Raw genomic sequence first — 20,751 nt, forward strand, 5'->3', positions numbered from 1 at the left:
GTAAACCAATTTAATAACCATTGAAAGATCTCAGCTAAATAACATAATGTTGACACTATTATAAAGATACAACAGCCAGTTGATAACTTTGGTATCATTTAGATTTATTGCTGTGCAGTGACAAAATGCTTTTATACTTCAAAGAAAAAAATATTGGCATAACATTCGTGTCAACCTTCACAATAGAAAAGTTTATGTGTCATATTTTCTATATAAAACATGAGCTCACATCAATAGTTTTAGATTTAGGTTTAAGAACAGAAAACGAGTTACTTGAATACTTTTTGCTTATTCTGAAGGCTTCATTTCTTGGTAATTGAATGACTTAGGGGCATTGTTCGATGGGGCGGCACAGTGGCACAGTGCCAGAGACCCGGGTTTGATCCTGACCACGGGTGCTGCCTGCATGGAATTTGTACATTCTTCCTGTGACTGTGTGGGTTTTCTCCAGGTGCACCGGTCTCCTCCCACACTTGACATAGATGTGTAGGCTTGTAGGATAATTGGCTTCTGTAAATTGTCCCTAGTGTGTAGAATAGAACCAGTGTATGGGGATTGCTGGTCAGCATGAACTCAGTGAGCCGAAGGACCTGTTACCTTGCTGCATCTCTAAACTAAACTACTCTAAACAATACTAAAATAAACTTAGCATGTAAATATAAACTGTATCGTGTCCTATGAGAATATATCCCAATAGAGTTAACGAACAAATTACAGCTCTTAGAAAGGTTGAGAGAGGAGTAGTTGTGGACAGAAAGGGCCCATTAATACCAATGGAAGATACTAGCATATATAGAAGATTTGCTGAATGGCAGAAGGCTAATAGTAGGGATAAAGGGGACTTTTTCTGGTTGGCTATCGGTGTTGCGTCCTTTTCACATTGTATATCAATGATTTGGATGATGGAATTGAAGCTTTGTGGACAGGTTTGCAAATGATATGAAGATAGGTGGAGCGGCAAGTAGTGTAGAGGAAGCCGTGAGTGTATGTAGCAGGACTTGGACAGGTTGGGAGAGTGGGCAAAGAAGTGGCAGATGAAATACAGTGTAGCAAAGTATGTGGTCATGCTCTTTACTGGTTGGAATAAAGGCGTGCACTATTTTCTAAAAGGGGAGAGGATTCAGAAATCGGATGTGCAAAGGGACTTGGGAGTGCTGGTGCAAGATTCCCAAATGGTTAATTTTCAAGTTCAATCAGTAGAAGGATGAGGGGGGACCTTATTCAAATTGACCAAATAATGAAAGGCCTGGATAGAGTTGATATTGAGAGGATGTTTCCACTAGTGGGGGAGTCTAGAACCAGAGGGCACAACCTCAGAATAGAAGGACGTACCATTAGAAAGTTAGACGAGGCGGAAATAAAGCCCCCTTTATTTCTTTAGCCAGAGTGTGGTGAATCTGTGAAATTCATTGCCACAGATGGCTCTGGCGGCCAAGTCTTTGGGTATTGTTAAAGCAGAGATTGATAGGTTCTTGATTAGTAAGGGTGTCAGAGGTTATGGGGAGAAGGCAGGAGAATGGGGTTGAGAGGGAATGATAAATCATCCATGATTGAATGGTGGACTAGACTTGATGGGCCGAATGGCCTAATTCTGCTGCTATGTATTATGAAATAATGGAATTGCTGCCAATGTTTTGACTGATTCCCAGAAGTAATTTCCCACACAAAATTGCCATTGAATCTAGCACGTAGCAACTATTGAAGTTTTCAATGCCCATCAAGAATAATGAATTGACCCTATATAAAACTGCCAACAGTTAATGTAATACTTGTAAGGGCTATTGGTAGTTGCTGAAGAACAGTTAATTCTCTCAGTTTTCACTGACCTTAAAGTGAAAGGCAGGAGGAGAAGATACACTTCTCAGATTTGAAAAAGTTCACTCATTCAATTTGTCAAGAAAGGGAACAGATGAAAACAAGGGAAATGTAGACTAAAGGCTGAATATTGCAGATGTGAGAAAACTGAAATGAAAACAGAAAATATTTGAATACTCAACAGATGTGGTGATACCTCAAGAATGAATCAAAGCTAATATTTCACGTTTATAGTTTTTCATCTGAGCTCATCAGTACAGAAGTATTGATCAAATAATCTAATATCTTTTGTCAGGTAATTACTGAAATCTACAGTTAAGGACAGAGACACTGTATACGTTGATGTATTCCAGCTGTTGTGAAAGAACCTTATGAAAGTTTGATCATGCCTGTTGAAATTGATTTAATGTCCATTCATTCATCGAAGTGGATATTTCCCATCTCTAAAGGCCCCTGAGAATTTAGTGGTGAGCCTCCATAGAGTCATATGGTGTGGAAACAGGTCCATCGGCCCAATTTACCAACACTGACCAATATGTCCCAACTATACTCATCCCACCTACTTGCATATGATCCATATCCCTCTAAACCCATCCTATCCATGTACCTGTCTAAATGTTTTTTAAATGTTGCGATAGTACCTGCCTCAACTCCTCCTTCGGCAGCTTGTTCCTTATACCCACCACTCTTTGTGTAAAAAGGTTACCTCTCATGTTCTTATTAAATCTTTCCCCTCACCTTAAACCTATGTCCTCTGGATTCCCCTACTCTGGGCAAGAGATTCTGTGTGTTTACCCTATCTATTCCTCTCACAAATTTGTACACTTCCTTTAGATCATCCCTCATTCTTCTGCACTCCAATGAATAGAGCCCTAACCCCTTCAACTGCTCCCAATCGCTCAGGGCCTTGTGATCTGGCACCCTTTTCATCTTGACAACGTATTTCCTATAACATGGTGCCCAAAACTGAACACAATACTCTAAGTATGGCCTCATCAATGTCTTTATATAACTGCAACATGACACCCCAACATCTATACTCAATACTCTGACTAATGATAGCCAAAGTGTCGAAAGCCTTGTTCCATCTTGACTTGCAACTGTCTGTTGTTGGACAGCAATTTCTAGGATATTGAGATGCTGATGATGAACGATTGATCATATATTCCCAAGTCAGGATTGTGCATGATTTAGAAACAGTGACTCAATTAATGGACAGTGGGAGGTCAAAGGATGTCATTTATATGGCGTTCCAAACAGCATTCATTAAATATTCACGTAATGAAATAATAGCTAAGGTTGAGGCTTAGGGAATTGAGGGCAAATTATTGACTAGATGATTTTTAGATCGATTGCATGGCAGGAGACTGAGATTGAATATGATGAGCTTTTGCTGAATTTGGAAAGACCTGAGCACAAGCAGCCCATAAGCAATACATATGTTGCATCTCAAATATTTATTGGACATTAAAAGGTTCTGATGAATGGAAAAATGGACAACATATCTAGATATCCTAATGTCACAGATAGAATGTGTTAGAGACTAGAAGGTATAGTAAATCTTGCAAGTATAGGGCAGCACAGTGGTGCAGCGGTAGAGTTGCTGCCCTACAACACCAGGGACCAGGGTTCAATCCAGACTACAGGTGCTGTCTGTATGGAGTTTGCACGTTGTCTCTGTGACCATGTGGGTTTTCTCCGGGCGCTCCAATTTCCTCCCACACTCCAAAGACAACAGATTTATGAGTTAATTGGCTATGGTAAAATTGTAAATTGTCCCTGGTGTGGGATAATGTTAGTGTACAAGGTAATCGCTGGACGGCACAGACTCAGTGGGCTGAAGGGCCTGTTTCCCCGCTGTTTCTCTAAAATCACTAAAGTCTGTAGGATGTATGCAGTTGACAGGCAATGTGACGAAGAAGGGCTATTAGAAAAGTTAAATTTGAAAAGTTAAGTTTGAAAAATTAACTCTGAAAGGCCATCCGTGGTGCTGGAACTGCTAAAGGAGGCAGGTTGTGACAGAATACTTGTTCCATGGTAATCCACAGTTAAGGAAATGCTTTCAACAAGCTGCAGAAAAATCATATCTTTTCAGTTTTGGTGAGAACAAAGTTGTTGACTATGTGGACGGGTGAGCGGATAGTATGTTTTAAAATGTAGTCTTTAACTATTTCACAGGTCGGAGCAGACCTGGTGGGCTGAAGGGCCTGTTTCCGTGCTGTATCTCTAAACTAAGAATTAAATGCTGGTCTGATTCACAGCATGGGAAGTTGCAAACCTACAGAATCTTGCACCTTCTTGCAAAGGGTAGTGTAACCTTTCTTTGATTTACGAGAAAGAGAGAAATATTAGGTTGAACTATAAACAAAACGCTGGATAAAATCAATGGGCCAGTCAACATCTGTGGCTGGAATGGATAGACGGTGTTTTGGATCAGAACCAGACTGATTGGAGTAGAGGGGAACCTTTCTTCCCCCATACTCCGTCAGGCTGAAGAAGGGGCCTGACCCAAAACATTATCAGTCTATTTGGATGCTGCCTAACCCCTCTGCTTTCTTCCAGCACTTTGTTTTTTTGCTCACGATTCCAGCATCTGCACTATCTTGTGTCTCCAAGTACTTGGTAAGGCTTGTTTGGGACTTTGATCCATATAATGATCCTGAAAAACTTGCTCTCACCCCAGCACGGGAATAGGCCACATGGGGTTATAAACAATAGACAATAGGCAATAGGTGCAGGAGCAGGCCATTCGGCCCTTCACGCCTGCACCACCATTCGCTGTGATCATGGCTGAACATCCACAATCAGTACCCCATTCCTGCCTTCTCTCCATATCCCTTGATTTCTCTATCTTCAAGAGCTCTATCTAACTCTCTCTTGAAAGCATCCAGAGAATTGGCCTCCACTTCCTTCTGAGGCAGAGAATTCCACAGATTCACAACTCTCTGGGTGAAAAAGTTCTTCCTCATCTCCGTTCTAAATGGCCTACCTTTTATTCTTAAACTGTGGCCCCTGGTTCTGGACTCCCCCAACATCGGGAACACGTCTCTTGCTCATGTCCAATCCCTTCATAATCTTATATGTTTCAATAAGATTGCCTCTCATCCTTCTAAATTTCAGTGTATACAAGCCCAGTCGCTCCATTCTTTCAACATATGACAGTCCCGCCTTCCCGGGAATTAACCTCATGAACCTTATATCAGTCATAGTGTTGATAACTATCCCCCTAATATCAACATACATCAACTTTGCAGGGACAATGAAAATAACTATTCTTATATTGTACTGGGATAAGGGTGAATTGTTAACCCTAGAGTATCTTTTAACACCCACAAAAAGTTAACATTTATTGATATAAATTTGAAATAGAAATACAAATGTTTTAAAAAATGATATTAAGTCAAAGATCAAAACTGAGGAAAATGAAATTTAATGCAGGCAAGTACGAGATCTTCAAATTTGACATACGGAGAATAAATGAGATAGATAATTGGTGTCCAGTTTGCAAGAATTTTAGTCCAATGAGACTTGGTCCTAATATTTCAATTATTGGAAAGCCATTTGACGGATTTAATAATGTTAATCAAATTCTGGACTTTATATTAAGAGGAACAAAATACATGAAGGTAGGAGTTATGGTACAGCCTATCATTCTGTTCAGATGCAAACAACACACATTTTAAGAGAGATGTCATGGCCTTAGAGGGATTTAAGGCTGGTTTGCAATCCGATTAAATTTTGATGTGCCTTCAAAAAGACAGATTTCATTTATTGAAGTTTAGAAGATTAAGCAATTTTTTGATTGAAGTTTGCAATTTTCTCATCAGAGATGATTGTATGCCAAGACAGAAATGTATGTTTACCTACTGTGGTAGATGACTCAATAGTGTAGGCTAGATAGAGTCACAGAGTCATACAGCACAGGAACAGCACCTTTGGCCCAACTTGCACATACAGACCTAAATGCCCCATCCACACCAGTCCCACCTGCCCTCATTTAGCTCATATTCCTCTAAACCTTTCCTATTGTTAGGTCACAGATCAACAGAATTTAATTCAGTGGTGGAATTGGCACCATGGGCTAAAGAACCTATTCTTGCTTCTGTTCTTGCGAGCTCTACACTGATATTCCAGTCCATTGCCAACCTTTCTATTTACATAATTCTCCAAGGATGTATCACTTGTTTGTTTTTGACCCAAGAGCCGCATTACGTCACAATATGAATTTTAAGCCCGCGTTGCCCTGATTCACTATGAATAAACATAAAACTAATTCCCTGTATCTGCCCTGCCTTACTTAATATTCAGCAACCTAGAAATTTGATCATGTGATATAATTTATTTCAGTGTTATGGATGGCAACTTTGTTGATTAACAATTAGAATCTCTGTGTGCCCATATCAGGAATGCAGAGAGTTTATCTGATCTCAAGGGCAATTAGAGGTGATAATGAAATGCTAACTTGCCAGATATGTTTGCCCATAACTGTAGAAGATAAAAAAGAAAGCAAAATCTGCAACGCTTCACAGCTCTCACATTACCTTCCCTAGTCAACCAGCCAAATCACTTTTTTACATTGAATCAAGATCGAAATATTTGGGCATTGACTAATGATCCTTGTTCAAATATAGAATGATATTGATCAGCTGGTAAATTGGACTGGGCAATGGCAGATGGAAGTTAATCTTGATAAGTGTGAGGTGATACATTAGGAGGAGAGCATGTCAAGCAAGGGTAGGACATATGCCACAAATGATTGGACCCAAAGGAAAAAAGGTGAACAGGTACACCCTGGAAGATCCTTGAAGATGGAAAGATGGAAGAGTGGTGGTGGAGAAAGCATGTGAGATGGTCGCAGCATACAATATGTGTGCAAGAGGTCTACTATGTTATAAAAGATTGATTAGGCTACAGCTGGAATATTATGTGCAGTTATAGTCACCAAGCTATAGAATAATTTTATCTTGTGACTCACAGTGTATGGATTAGGTATCTAAACATCTGACTGCAGGTGACATGCCAATACCTGATCCGGTGATTGTGAGTATCACTTTGCTTTAGAAGTGTCTTCTTCTTTTCAATGTTCTCTTGCTCAGAAGTTGGAGGCTGGGCAGTTGGACGTTCTTGGCTCTCTGAATGGAGAAAGGTACAAGTGGTTTTGGAAAGACGCGAGAGGTTTTGTCATGGTGCATTGAAGTTGATTAGGGAAGAGAGTAAGATACAAAGGTAAATTTGGGTTCAAAAGAATGAGGATGTGGAAAGTATGATTAAATAAGAGTGCTTTAAAAAACATTTGGACAAGTACATCGATAGGAAAGGTTCAGAGGGATATGGGCCAAACGTGGGCAAGTCAGACGAGTGTAGATGGGGAATCTTGATAGATAATGCAAGTTGGGCTGAAGGGCCTGTTTCCGCTCTGTGTTATTCTATGACTCTCTGACTCTGTCACACTGAAAACAATTGCCGTGTCACTACTAGATCACATCACCCAAATAATGTAGAATACGGAGGGAGTCTATGCAAACAGTGAGAGGTGTGAACATGTGTTGGAGAAGAAATATGTGGTGGGGAATAAGAATATAAAGTAGGAATCTTAATTGATAGAATTTTGAGTAGATGAGTGCTAGAGGTGTGGAGTGTAGAACTAGGCTCAAGAGTTGTGGATGCTCCAACAAAGAGATACAATATGCAGACGCACTCACCGACCTTGGCCAGATGTAGAAGGCTGCAAGCACTTTTTCCTGACATCATTCTCTTACTCCACTTCTTTTCATTGAGGCTTCAGAATTAATTTCAATGACTTCTGAGTCAACATTCATCTCTACCGAAGATATTAAGAGCAATTTCAGAAAGAGTGTGTACGACACAGACTAGATGAATTGGAATTAGATCCATACATTCATCCCATGTAGGAACAGCTCACAATGGGACAGATTAAAGGACCATTGCAATTCATAGCAGAAGCTGATAAAGATGATCAAATTTCTACACTGCGACTTCCAGCAATACAGAACTTCCTGCTATTAAGATGTCATTAAAGAGTTCAGAAAAGATTTATGTCAGTCAGTAAAGGTCGGGAGAGCAGCAGCAGGAGCAAGAATGACCATTGGCTGAAAGAAAGTAAGTGTGAATTACAGGTAAATGTCAGTTTAAAAAAGAGTGCCAAAGGGACGCTAGCAGTCAGTCAGTAAAGGTCGGGAGAGCAGCAGCAGGAGCAAGAACGACCATTGGCAGAAAGAAAGTAAGTGTGAATTACAGCAATTAAATTAGAAGCTTGGTAAATTGGCCAATTAGTCAATTTAGTGACTGATATAAACAAGGTTTGCACGAGGGGTGCGGCCCCGTTGAGGGAAGTGCCCTGTGAGAAAAGTGCGAGTCTTTGGCGAGGAGGCTGAGGTGAGGAGGATAAGCTTGGTTTTTAAACTTGATTTGTTTTTGACACTAAAGTAATGGCGGACAAGTTGGTGCAGTGTGTTTTCTGCAGATGTGGGAAGGTAGAGACACCACTGGAGCTTCTGGCAGCTACACCTGCAAGAACTGTGTCCAGGTGCAGCTCCTGAATGGACTTGTGGTGGAATTGGAAAAGCAGCTGGATGACCCCAAGGCCATCCGGGAATGCGAGAGTTTCCTGGACAAGATCTACTGTGAGACTGTCACGCCAAGGGTCCAGGTCGAGCGAAGGTGGGAGACCATTTCATGGAGGAGTGAACGTGGACTACAGGAGACCCCAGTGGCTGTGCCTATTGCAAACAGGTTCACCCTCTTGGGAGCTGTCGGGGCAGAAGACGCTTCCAGTCCGAGTGGCGGACAGGTCGGTGGCTTTAATCCAGGCAAGGAGACCCGACCGGGGAGACCGAAGTAAGGAAGAACCATAGTAGTGGGTGACTCCATTGTCCGAGGTACAGACAGTAGATTCTATGAGGATGGTCTGTTGCCTCCCTGGTGCCAAGGTTCAAGACATCAGAACATCCTAGCGAGGGTAGGCGATCAACCGGAAGTAGTTGTACACGTGGGCACGAACGACGTCGGGAGGAAGAGGTAGGAGGTGCTGCAACGTGAGTTTAGAGAGTTAGGAAGAAGCCTGAGAAGTAGGACGTCGAGAGTGGTTATCTCTGGATTGCTTCCTGTACCTCATGCTAGTGAGAGCAGGAACAGAGAGATCGGGGATATGAATCTATGGCTGTGGGATTGGTGCAGGGAGCAGGGATTTAGATTTCTAGACCACTGGGATCTCTTCTGGGGTAGGGGTGACCTGTACAAAAGGGACGGGTTACACCTTAACAGCAGGGGGACCAACATTCTGGCAGGCAGGGTTGCTAGTGTTACACGTGTGGGTTTAAACTAAATAGTGAGGGGGAGGGGTTGACAAATTGGGAATATGAAGATGGAGTTAAAGGGGAAGCGAATACAGGAGAAATTGCATAGAATAAATGGGAAGGAAAGTTCTAGATGGGATAAGAGAGTAAGGTCAGGGCCAATGGTGACCGGTGTGAGAGGGGAGGTGAATACCGAAGTTAGTGTTGTATTTATATGCGCGAAGTATAAAAAATAAAGTGGATGAGTTTGAGGCTCAGATAGACATTGGCAAGTATGACGTTGTGGGAATTACAAAAACATGGCTACAAGAGGACCAGGGCTGGGAACTGAATATTCAGGGGTACAACGTATAGAAAAGACAGACAGGTGGGCAGAGGGGGGTGAGGTTGCTCTGTTGGTAAGGAATGATATTCACTACCTTGCAAGGGGTGACATGGAATCAGGAGATGTAGAATCAGTATGGGTAGAAATGAGAAATTGTAAGGGTAAAAAGTCCTTAATGGAGGTTATCGACAGGCCCCCAAACAGTAGCCTCGACATAGGGTGCAAGTTGAATGAGGAGCTAAAATTGGCATGTCGAAAATGTAATGCTACGGTGGTTATGGGAGATTTCAACATGCAGGTAGACTGGGAAAATCAGGTTGGTACTGGACCCCAGGAAAGGGAATTTGTGGAGTGCCTCCGAGATGGATTCTTAGAACAGCAGGCCAGATTTGACTGGAAGGAGACCCATGCAGGGAAGATGGTGGAACACCAATGGCAGGTATTCCTGGGAATAATGCAGAAGTTGCAGGATCAATTCATCCCAAAGAGGCGGAAAGATTCTAAGGGGAGTAAGAGGCACCCGTGGCTGACAAGCGAAGTCAAGGACAACATAACAATAAAAGAGAATAAGTATTACATAGCAAAGAAGAGTGGGAAGCCAGAGGATTGGGACTCTTTTCAAGAGCAACAGAAGATAACTAAAAAGGCAACACGGGAAGAAAAGATGAGGTACAAAGGTAAGCTGGCCAATAATACAAAGGAGGATAGTAAAAGCTTCTTTATGTATGTGAAGAGGAAAAAAATAGTTAAGGCAAGTGTGGGTCCCTTGAAGACAGAAGCAGGGGAATTTATTATGGGGAACAAGGAAATGACAGACGAGTTGAACCGGTATTTTGGATCTGTCTTCACTAAGGAAAATACAAACAATCTCCCAGATGTTCTAGTGGCCAGAGATCCTAGGGTGATGGAGGAACTGAAGGAAATTCACATTAGGCAGGAAATGGTGTTGGGTAGACTGATGGGACTGAAGGCTGATAAATCCCCAGGGCCTGATGGTCTGCATCCCAGGGTACTTAAGGAGGTGGCTCTAGAAATCATGGACGCATTGGTGATCATTTTCCAATGTTCTATAGATTCAGGATCAGTTCCTGTGGATTGGAGGGTAACTAATGTTATCCCACTTTTTAAGAAAGGAGGGAGAGAGAAACTGTCGTATGTTGAAAGACTGGAGCAACTAGGCTTATATACACTGGAATTTAGAAAGATGAGAGGGGATCTTATTGAAACATATAAGATTATTAAGGAGTTGGACACATTAGAGGCAGGAAACATGTTCCCAATGTTGGGGGAGTCCAGAACCAGGGGCCACAGTTTAAGAATAAGGGGTAGGCCATTTAGAACAGAGATGAGGAAAAACTTTTTCAGTCAGAGATTTGTAAATCTATGGAATTCTCTGCCTCAGAAGGCAGTGGAAGCCAGTTCTCTGAATGCTTTCAATAGAGAACTAGATAGCGCTTTCAAGATTCAAGATTCAAGATAGCTATATTTTCCAAATTATTTGTCATCCAAATTGGACGAAATTCAGTCACCCACAGTCCAACAATAAAAGCATTAAATAGGCATTAAGATTACACAACCCCAAAAGGGTAGCGGAGTCTGGGGATATGGGGAGAAGGCAGGAACGGGGTACTGTCTATTGTCTATTGTCCATGAGCATGTTACAGAGAGAGACTGGGTGGACTAGGCCTTAATTTATTGGAGCGTAGGAGATTATAGAGGTTTATTAATTCATGAGGGATGATGGATAAGATGGATGCACAGTCTTTTCCCCCACAGTTAGGTAATCAAGAATCAGAGTTCATGGCTTTAAAGTGAGAGGGGAAAAAGGGAAAAGATTGATTAAGAACCTGAGGGGCAGATTTTCACACAAAACGTGGTATGGAACAAGCTGGCAGAGAAAGTGGTCGATGCAAGTACAATAACAACATTTGAAGGATATAGAGTCATAGATTCATAGAGTGATACAGTGTAGAAACGCGCCCTTCGGCCCAACTTGCCCACACCACCCAACAATGTCCCAACTACACTAGCCCCACTTGCCTGCAGTTGGTCCATATCCCTCCAAACGTGTCCGATTCATATACCTATCTAACTGTTTCCTAAATGATGGGATAGTCCCAGCCTCAACTATCTCCTCTGGCAGCTTGTTCCATACACCACCAACAAAGTGATCACCCCTTTCTTGCTCCTCAGCTCCATCCATGTAGCCTCACTAGACGAACCATCTGTACTATCACCTCTGAACACAGCTGTGACATCCTCCTTAACCAACAATGTACCCCCTTCCTCTTTTTCCCTCACCCCTGTCTCTCCTGAAGCTCCTGTACCCCCAGAACATTGAGCTGCCAGTCCTGCCCCTCCCTTAACCAGGTTTCAGTCATGGCTACAATGTCCCACTCGCTCGCACCTATCCATGCCTTAAGCTTATCTGCCTTACCCGTCAGGCCCCTTGCATTAAAATATTTGGACAGGGACATGGATAGGAAATGCTGAGAAGTCTGAATCATCCTATCAACAACGAGAGAGCAGTCCAGACCTACTATCTACCTCATTGGAGACCCTCAGACAATCTTTGATCTGGACTTTCCTGGACTGTATCTTGCACTAAACATTATTCAAGTTATTCCCTTTATCATATATCTGTACCTTGTGGATGGCTTGATGGTAATCATGGAATGTCTTTCTACTGACTGGTTAGTATGCAACAAACATTTTTCACTCAACCTCGGTACACGTGACAATAAAGTAAACTAAACTAAACTCAAAGGATATGGGTCACATGCAGACTGATCGGATGAGCTTAGCCATCCTGGTCTAAGGCTGATAAATCCCCAGGGCCTGATGGTCTGCATCCCAAGGTACTTAAGGAGATGGCTCTAGAAATCGTGGACGCATTGATGATCATTTTCCAATGTTCTATAGATTCAGGATCATGTGGATTGGAAGGCAGCTAATATTATCCCACTTTTTAAGAAAAGAGGGAGAGAGAAAACGGGAAATTATAGACCAGTTAGTCTGACATCAGTGGTGGGGAAGATGCTGGAGTCAATTATAAAAGACGAAATTGCGAAGCATTTGGATAGCAGTAACAGAATTGTACCGAGTCAGCATGGATTTACAAAGGGGAAATCATGCTTGACTAATCTTCTGGAATTTTTTGAGGATGTAACTAGAAAAATGGACAGGGGAGAGCCGGTCCATTGCTGGAGTAACTCAGCAGGTCAGGCAGCATCTCGGGAGAGAAGGAATGGATGACGTTTCGGGTCGAGACCCTTCTTCGAGCCTTGCGGTACCCCACTAGCCACTGCCTGCAATTCTGTAAGGGACCCGTTAATCCCCACTCTTTGTTTCCTGTGTGCCAACCAATTTTCTATCCATGTCAGTACCCTCCCCCAATACCATGTGTTCTAATTGTGCCCACTAATCTCCTATGTGGGACCTTATCAAAGGCTTTCTGAAAGTCCAGGTACACTACATCCACTGGCTCTCCCTTGTCCATTTTCCTAGTTACATCCTCAAGGATCTAATGATCTTATTGGTTAGAAAAACTGGAAGGGGTGCAAAAAAAGATTTAGTTCAGTTCAATTCAGTTCAGTTCATTGTCACGTATACTGAGGTACAGTGAAAAACTTTTTGTTGCATGCTAACCAGTCAGCATAAAGACAATCCATTTACAGTGTATAGATACATGATAATGGAATAACATTTAGTGCAAGATAAAGCCAGCAAAGTCCGGTCAAAGGTAGTCTGAGGGACATCAAAGAGGTAGATAGTAGTTCAACATTGCTCTCTGGTTGTGGTTGGATGGTTCAGTTGCCTGATAACAGCTGGGAAGAAACTGTCCCTGAATCTGGTGGTGTGCATTTTCACACTTCTGTACCTTTGGTCTGATGGGAGAAGAGGGAGTGCCCAGCATGCGTGGTCTTTGATTATGCTGCTGGGCTTGTCGAGGCAGTGTGAGTTATAGATGGAATAGATAGAAGGGAGATTGGTTTGTGTGATGGCCTGCTCTGTGTCCACAATTCGCTGCAATTTATTATGGTCCTGGATAGAGCTGTTCCTAAACCAAGCTGTGATGATTCTGATAAAATGCTTTCTATGGTGCATCTGCAGAAGTTGGTGAGAGTTGGAGGGAACATGCCAAATTTCCTAAGCCTTCTAAGGAATTAGAGGCATTGGTGTGCCTTCTTGGTCGTTGCTTCAATATGGGTGGTCCAGGAGAAGTTGTTGGTGATATTGACTCCTAGGAATCCATCCCTACTTTGGCACCATCCTGAAGTCGATCACTGTCTCCTTTGTCTAGATGACGTTGAGAGAAAGGTTGTTTTCTCAACACCAGGACACAAGGTTCTCGATCTCCTTCCTGTACTCCATCTCATCATTATTTGATATCCGATTCACAATGGTGGAGTTGTCTGCAAATTTGAAAATTGAATTCGATTTGTATATGGCTGCGCAGTCGTGGGTGTACAAGGAGTAAAGGAGTGTGCTGAGAATGCATCCTTGTGGAGCCCACGTGTTGAGAATTATCGTGGAGGATGATTTGTCCCCTATCCTCACTGATTGGGGTCTGTTGGTCAGGAAGTCGAGGATCCAGTTGCAGAAATGAGTGCTGACCCCAAGTCCTGCAAGTTTGGTGATAAGCTTGGATGGTATAATGGTATTAAAGGCAGAGCTATCGTACATGAAAAAGAGTCTGACGTAGGTGTCTCTCTTCTCCAGGTGTTCCAGGGATGTGTAGGGCTAGGTAGATGGCATCGTCCGTGGACCTGTTGTGGCGGAAGGCGAACTACAGTGGCCTCAGGAAAGCCACCAGCATCCACAAGGACTCCAAGCTTGGTGCTGGGACCGCAGCTATTTACAATATACATTATTGACTTAGATGAAGGGATTAAAGGTACCATCAGCAAATTTGCAGATGATACAAAGCAGGGTGATAGAGTGGGCTGTGAAGAAGATGCTATGAGGTTGCAGGGTGACTTGGACAGGTTGTGTGAGTGGGCGGATGCATGGCAGATGCAGTTTAATGTGGATAAGGCAGTGGAGGCCAATTCTCTGAATGCATTCAAGAGTGAGCTAGATAGAGCTCTTAAGAATAGCAGAGTCAGGGGGTATGGGGAGAAGGCAGGAACGGGGTACTGATTGAGAATGATCAGCCATGATCACATTGAATGGTGGTGCTGGCTCAAAAGGCCGAATGGCCTATTCCTACACCTATTGTCTATTGTCTACATGGACAAGTGGGGCTGAAGGGTCTATTTCTGAGCTGTTTTATTGTATGAATATAACACAGAGATGCCCATTAACCTAAATCCTGATGTAGGGCTCCTAGCAATAAACTTCATACACAGAAGCAAGAGGGTCTTTGCTGAGCCAAGACTGGTCTACTCATTCCAACAGCATTAAGATCTCATCAGCAATAATTTAACAACAAACAATGTAATTAAACAATATATAATAAATTACGGAAACGGAGCAGAGGGATTAGTTTGAGACTGCTCTTTGAAGAAAAAATCACTGTCATGATGAGATGATTAGCACCGTTTCTACATCATATATTTACACAATTCAACGTCTCAAAGTTATTTTATGGACTGATTCATCCTATTCTGTATTATCCGTAATAAATGGGAATACTTTTCTCCTTTTTAACCTCTATCTACTTTCTTGATGCCTCAGATGTGTTACAAGGCATTAAAATTGATTCACAATTGAACAGCCTATTGGAAACGCTAGCAATAATTTCTCCTCAACAAGCTGAAGAGCATTTAATCAGTACAATTAGTATGCAGCTGGCCCATCCAATTTTTGGAATGAACTACTTTAAGGGAAAACGGATGGAGGGAGAAGGAAACACAAAAACGAATTTAATGAAAGAATATTGCGGTTGATAGTTTATGGCATTAGGGCATACAATATATTTTCCAGTGTGGAAAAGGGATATCTTCGAAGAAACAAATGATTATCAGAGACTAGAGAAGGCAGGTGATACAGTTTAAAGGATTTAGAGTCATACAGCACATAAACAGGCCCTGCGGTCCAGCTTTCCCACGCCGATCAACATGCCCCATCTACACATGTCCCACCTGCCCACTGTTTGGCCCATATCCCTCTCTACCAGCCCTATCCATGAACCTCTCTAAGTGTTTCTTAAACATTGCATTGTACCTGCCTCAACTACTTCCTCTGGCAGATCGTTCCATACACCCACCTCCCTTTGTGTAAAAAAGTTACCCCTCAGGTATCTATTATCTCTTTCCCCTCTCACCTTAAACCCATGACGTCTGGTTCTCAATTTCCCCTGTTCTTTGTTTTATTGCTAGGTTTAGGTCAATAATTATCATGTAGGACTGCAAACAAGGAGACAATGTGGCAGGTGTGTCCAAGAGGATAGCTGATCCTGAGTAAGGAGGCATTGTAAAACACAATTGAAAGTACTCTCTGCTGTTCTGTGGTCTTTCCTCCATGACAGTTTGTCTATTACAGGTGTCTGGCTGAAAGGGAATTGTGCCTTTTGGGTGATCTAGTGATATTTTCTGAGTGCACGCAGCAAGCTAATGGAGATGTTTTTACAATGATACTGAACCCATCCCCCATCTGATTCTACACAGCTTTTGGGCTGTAAAACCAAACTAAAGAAATCTCAACAAGACTTCATTACATCTTTTCACCAAACCCCTTGTAGTAAAGGCCAACATACCATTTGTCATCCTAATTGATTGCAGAATCTGTATGTTTATTTTCCATATTTCATGAATCAGCACATCAAGTTCCTTCTGAAACACCAATATTTAGTCATTCCTCATTATATAAAAAAGGAGGTACTAGCAATTTGAAAGGGAGTTGCCAAAAATGCATTCATAGAGATATTGATCTTTCAATCTTCTGTACTTGCAAATTTTATGTAATTAATGATGGTTGTTGTTAATTAGTCGACCAAGTCAAATATGGAAAACATAGATAAGTTGAACGAAAATAGATTGATGAGTATTATTCGCATAAAAGACAACTTCCTTCCATGCCATCAAATTCTAAATGCTGATCAGGTACATTGCATTACAATCTGATCTTCTAGATGGAATTTAACCTGAAACACACAGAACTAATTAGGCATTCATTCCAAAAACATATTACTATTTCTTGCAGAAAGTAGTTGGACTTCAAAATGAAATTCAAAGTAAAGTTCTATCCAGCACATTTTTTTTCTCAGGGCAGAAATATCAAGGACTAGAGGACATAACTTTAAGGGGAGAGGGTCAAAATCCATAGATGTCTGGAGCAAATTTTTTACATCTGGAACGTGCTGCCAGGGTGGTGGTGGAGGCAGCTACGATAGTGGCATTTAAGAAGATCTTGGATAGGCACGTGGATATGACAGAAATTAATGAATATGGTCCACATGCAGGCAGAGAAAATTAGTTTAACCAGACACTATGTTGAAAAAGACCCATCATTTATTTATTTGCCTCTGTACTCCACAATTTGAGTATTGTAATAGAAAAAAATCAGATGTGGTTAAAGTGCACATTGTCTGATTTTATTAAAAGCCATTTTTATACATTTTAGTTTCATCGTGGAAATTACAGCTGTGTTTATACATAGACCCCCCCCACCCCCCACCCCATTTTAGGGCACTATAATGTTTGGGACACATGGCTTCACAGGTGTTTGTAAGTGCTCAGGTGTGTTTAAATGCCTCCTAAATGCAGGTATAAGAGAGCTCTCAGCACCTAGTCTTTCCTCCAGTCTTTCCATCACCTTTGGAAACTTTTATTGCTGTTTATCAACTTGAGGACCAAAGTTGTGCCAATGAAAGTCAAAGAAGCCATTATGAGACTGAGAAACATGAATAAAACTGTTAGAGACAACAGCCAAACCTTAGACTTACCAAAATCAACTATTTGGAACATCATTAAGAAGAAAGAGAGCACTGGTGAGCTGAATAATTGCAAAGGGACTGGCAGACCAAGGAAGACCTCCACAGCTGAGGACAGAAGAATTCTCTCTTTTTATGAAGAAAAAACCCCAAACACTTGTCCAACAGATCAGAAACACTCTTCAGGAGTCAGGTGTGGATTTGTCAATGACCACTGTCTGCAGGAGATTTCATGAACAGAAATACGGAGGCTACACTGCAAGATGCAATCACTGGTTAGCTGCCAAAATAGGATGGCTGGGTTACAGTTTGCCAAGAAGTACTTAAAAGAGCAATCACAGTTCTGGGAAAAGGTCTTGTGGACAGATGAGACGAAGGTTAACTTATATCAGAATGATGGCAAGAGCAAAGTATGGAGGAGAGAAGGAACTGCCCAAGATCCAAAGCAAACCACCTCATCTGTGAAACACGGTGGTGGGGGTGTTATGGCCTGGGCATGTATGGCTGCTGAAGGTACTGGCTCACTTATCTTCATTGATGATACAACTGCTGATGATAGTAGCATAATGATTTCTGAAGTGTATAGACACATCCTATCTGCTTGTTCAAACAAATGCCTCAAAACCCATTGGTTGGCAGTTCATTCTATTGACATTGCTGTGTCCCAAACATTATGGTGCCCTGAAATGGGGGGACGATGTGTAAACACTGCTGTAATTTCTACATGGTGAAACCAAAATGTACAAAAATGGTCTTTATTAAAATCTGACAATGTGCACTTTAACCACATGTGATTTTTTTTCTATTACAAATCTCAAATTGTCGAGTACATGGCAAATAAATAAATGATGGGTCTTTGTCCCAAACATTATGGAGGGCACTGTACTTACCTATGTACCTTTCTTCCTTTCTTATACTATTTCCAAAAATGAGGTTGCACTTCATTGCATCCAATGTCGGCTTTTAAAATGGCCTTAAAACGTAAAGCAAAAAGAACAAAAAACATGAATTAAACATATTAGAAGATGTACCAGCAATTCCATTTCTTGCTGAACCTATTGTATCGACAACAGTAGTTTTTGTTGATTTGTTGAGATGTGTTTAACGTTATCTTTCCTTTGCATCACATCACAATTGTGTTATACACGATGTGGGGAAATTGAGCCGAAGGGCCTGTTTCCACATTGTGTGACTCTATGACTCTATATCAACAGAGGAGACTGCAGCAATTGAATCCGGTAACAAATGAGTCCAGAAGAAATGGAAACAAGGAACTACAGATGCCAGATTACAAAAAAAGACACGTGGTGGTGAAGTAATTCAGCAGGTCAGATAGCATCTCTGGAAAACATAAATAGGTGACGTTTCCGATTGGGACCCTCTTAAGATAAATCATTACAGTTGGAAAAAAAGATAGACACGTAATCCTGTAGTAACTCAGCGGGACAGGCAGCATCCCTGGAGAGAAGGAATGGATGACGTTTCGGGTCGAGACCGAGTCTCGACCCGAAACATCACCTGTTCCTTCTCTCCAGCGAAGCTGCCTGTCCCGCTGAGTTACTCCATCATTTTGTGTCTATCTTCAGTTTAAACCAGCATCTGCAGTTCCTTCCTACACAGTACAGTTGGAATGTCTTTCAGAGATGCACTGAGGCACATAAGCAAATAAAAACTGATTTTCCACACCTGGAAAGAAAACTAAGAAAATCAAGCCAGGAGATTCTTGAATCTTTTGGCAGCAGTCTACATATAGAGATGAACAGCTGCCAATGGAACTAAAACTACTAACACCAGCATATGTGCAGAAAAAAACAGTTAACATTTTATTAGAAAACATAGAAACATAGAAAAATAGTGCAGGAGTAGGCCATTCGGTCCTTCGAGCCAGCACCGCCATTCAATATGATCATGGCTGAAATTCACAAAAACCTTTATTGGTACAAGGGAGAGGCAAAATTTTCAAAAGTAAGCAGATCACAAACAGTAATTCAAACATACTGCAATATTCCAAGTGTTCCAAGTTGCTAAATATAACTGCCTATCACACTCGGACCCAATTATTGATAAACTATGTCATATAGTAGATTTGCAAAATCTATAACTAAAGCATGGTGGACAATATTTTGTATTCAGACTATAGCTGAATATATATTTAGTTATATTCAGTTTATTTCTGACATTCAGAGTACATGTCCAAAATTGAACAGGCTAATCTTGCTGTGTAACACAACTAAGTATTCAGCCTGAAAAATCATAATCCCAAGAGGATGTTTTAAGAAACATAAAAGACTGAAACAACCTTAGGTTATCCTGAGAACACTCTGCAAGTCAAGTAGCATCTCTGAAGACTAAAATAGAGTAATGTAACAGATCATTGATCTTTTATCAAAATCAGAAATTATTTTAAATTGTAGAGAGGGACAGTGATGGACAAAAAAGGAAATGCCTGTGAAGGGTGGGAGACCAAGATAAGCTCAAGCCTGGAATCGCAACTGCTCTGCTTTTGACCGCCTGAACCTGCAAAGATTGGTGAACATGGCCCAGTCCATCAATGGATCATCACTTCCTTCCAGCTCTTCTATCTTCACTGTGCATTGTAAGACGTAGACTGGAAGTATCACCAATGATACCTGCTACCCAGGTCATTCCTTTTTCTCTCTTCTATCTTCTAGGAGAAGATAGAGCAATCTGAAAGCCCAGAAGCCCAGTGGTATGAATATTGATTTCTCTAACTTCAAGTAACCCCGGCATTCCCTCTCTCTCTATACCTCCCCCACCCAAGTCGCACTAGTTGCTCGCTTTCACCCAACAAACAGCTAACAATGGCCTTTAACATTGCTACTTTTTTGCATATCTTTCATTCATTGTTCTTTAACTCTCTACATCATTATCTATATCTCTTGTTTCCCTTATCCCCAACCAAGTCTGAAGAAAGGTCTCGACCCGAAACATCACCCATTCCTTCTCTCCAGAGATGCCGCCTGTCCCACTGAATTACTCCAGCATTTTGTGTCTATCTTTGGTTTAAAACAGCATCTGCTGTTGCTTCCTACACTTAAGAACAACTTCTTCACTGCTATCAGATTCCTAGACCAATCACCTATTTCACACCCCCTTAGCAAAGGTGCTGACACGTAATCTTCCTCTTACCTCTACTGTATTCAACGTTTCCAGTCTTGCGTTTTAATATTTTTGCACTATTTCAGTTTGCATTTTTCTGCTGTTTTGCATCCCAGGGTACTCAGGGAGATGGCTCTCGAAGTAGTGGATGCATTGGTGATCATTTTCCAATGTTCAATAGATTCAGGATCAGTTCCTGTGGATTGGAGGATAGCTAATGTTATTCCATTTTTCAAGAAAGGAGCGAGAGAGAAAACGGGGAATTATAGACCAGTTAGCCTGACAACGGTGGTGGGGAA

The sequence above is a fragment of the Rhinoraja longicauda genome, chromosome 1 (genome assembly GCF_053455715.1).
Source record: "Rhinoraja longicauda isolate Sanriku21f chromosome 1, sRhiLon1.1, whole genome shotgun sequence".
NCBI classification, from domain to species: Eukaryota; Metazoa; Chordata; class Chondrichthyes; order Rajiformes; family Arhynchobatidae; genus Rhinoraja; species Rhinoraja longicauda.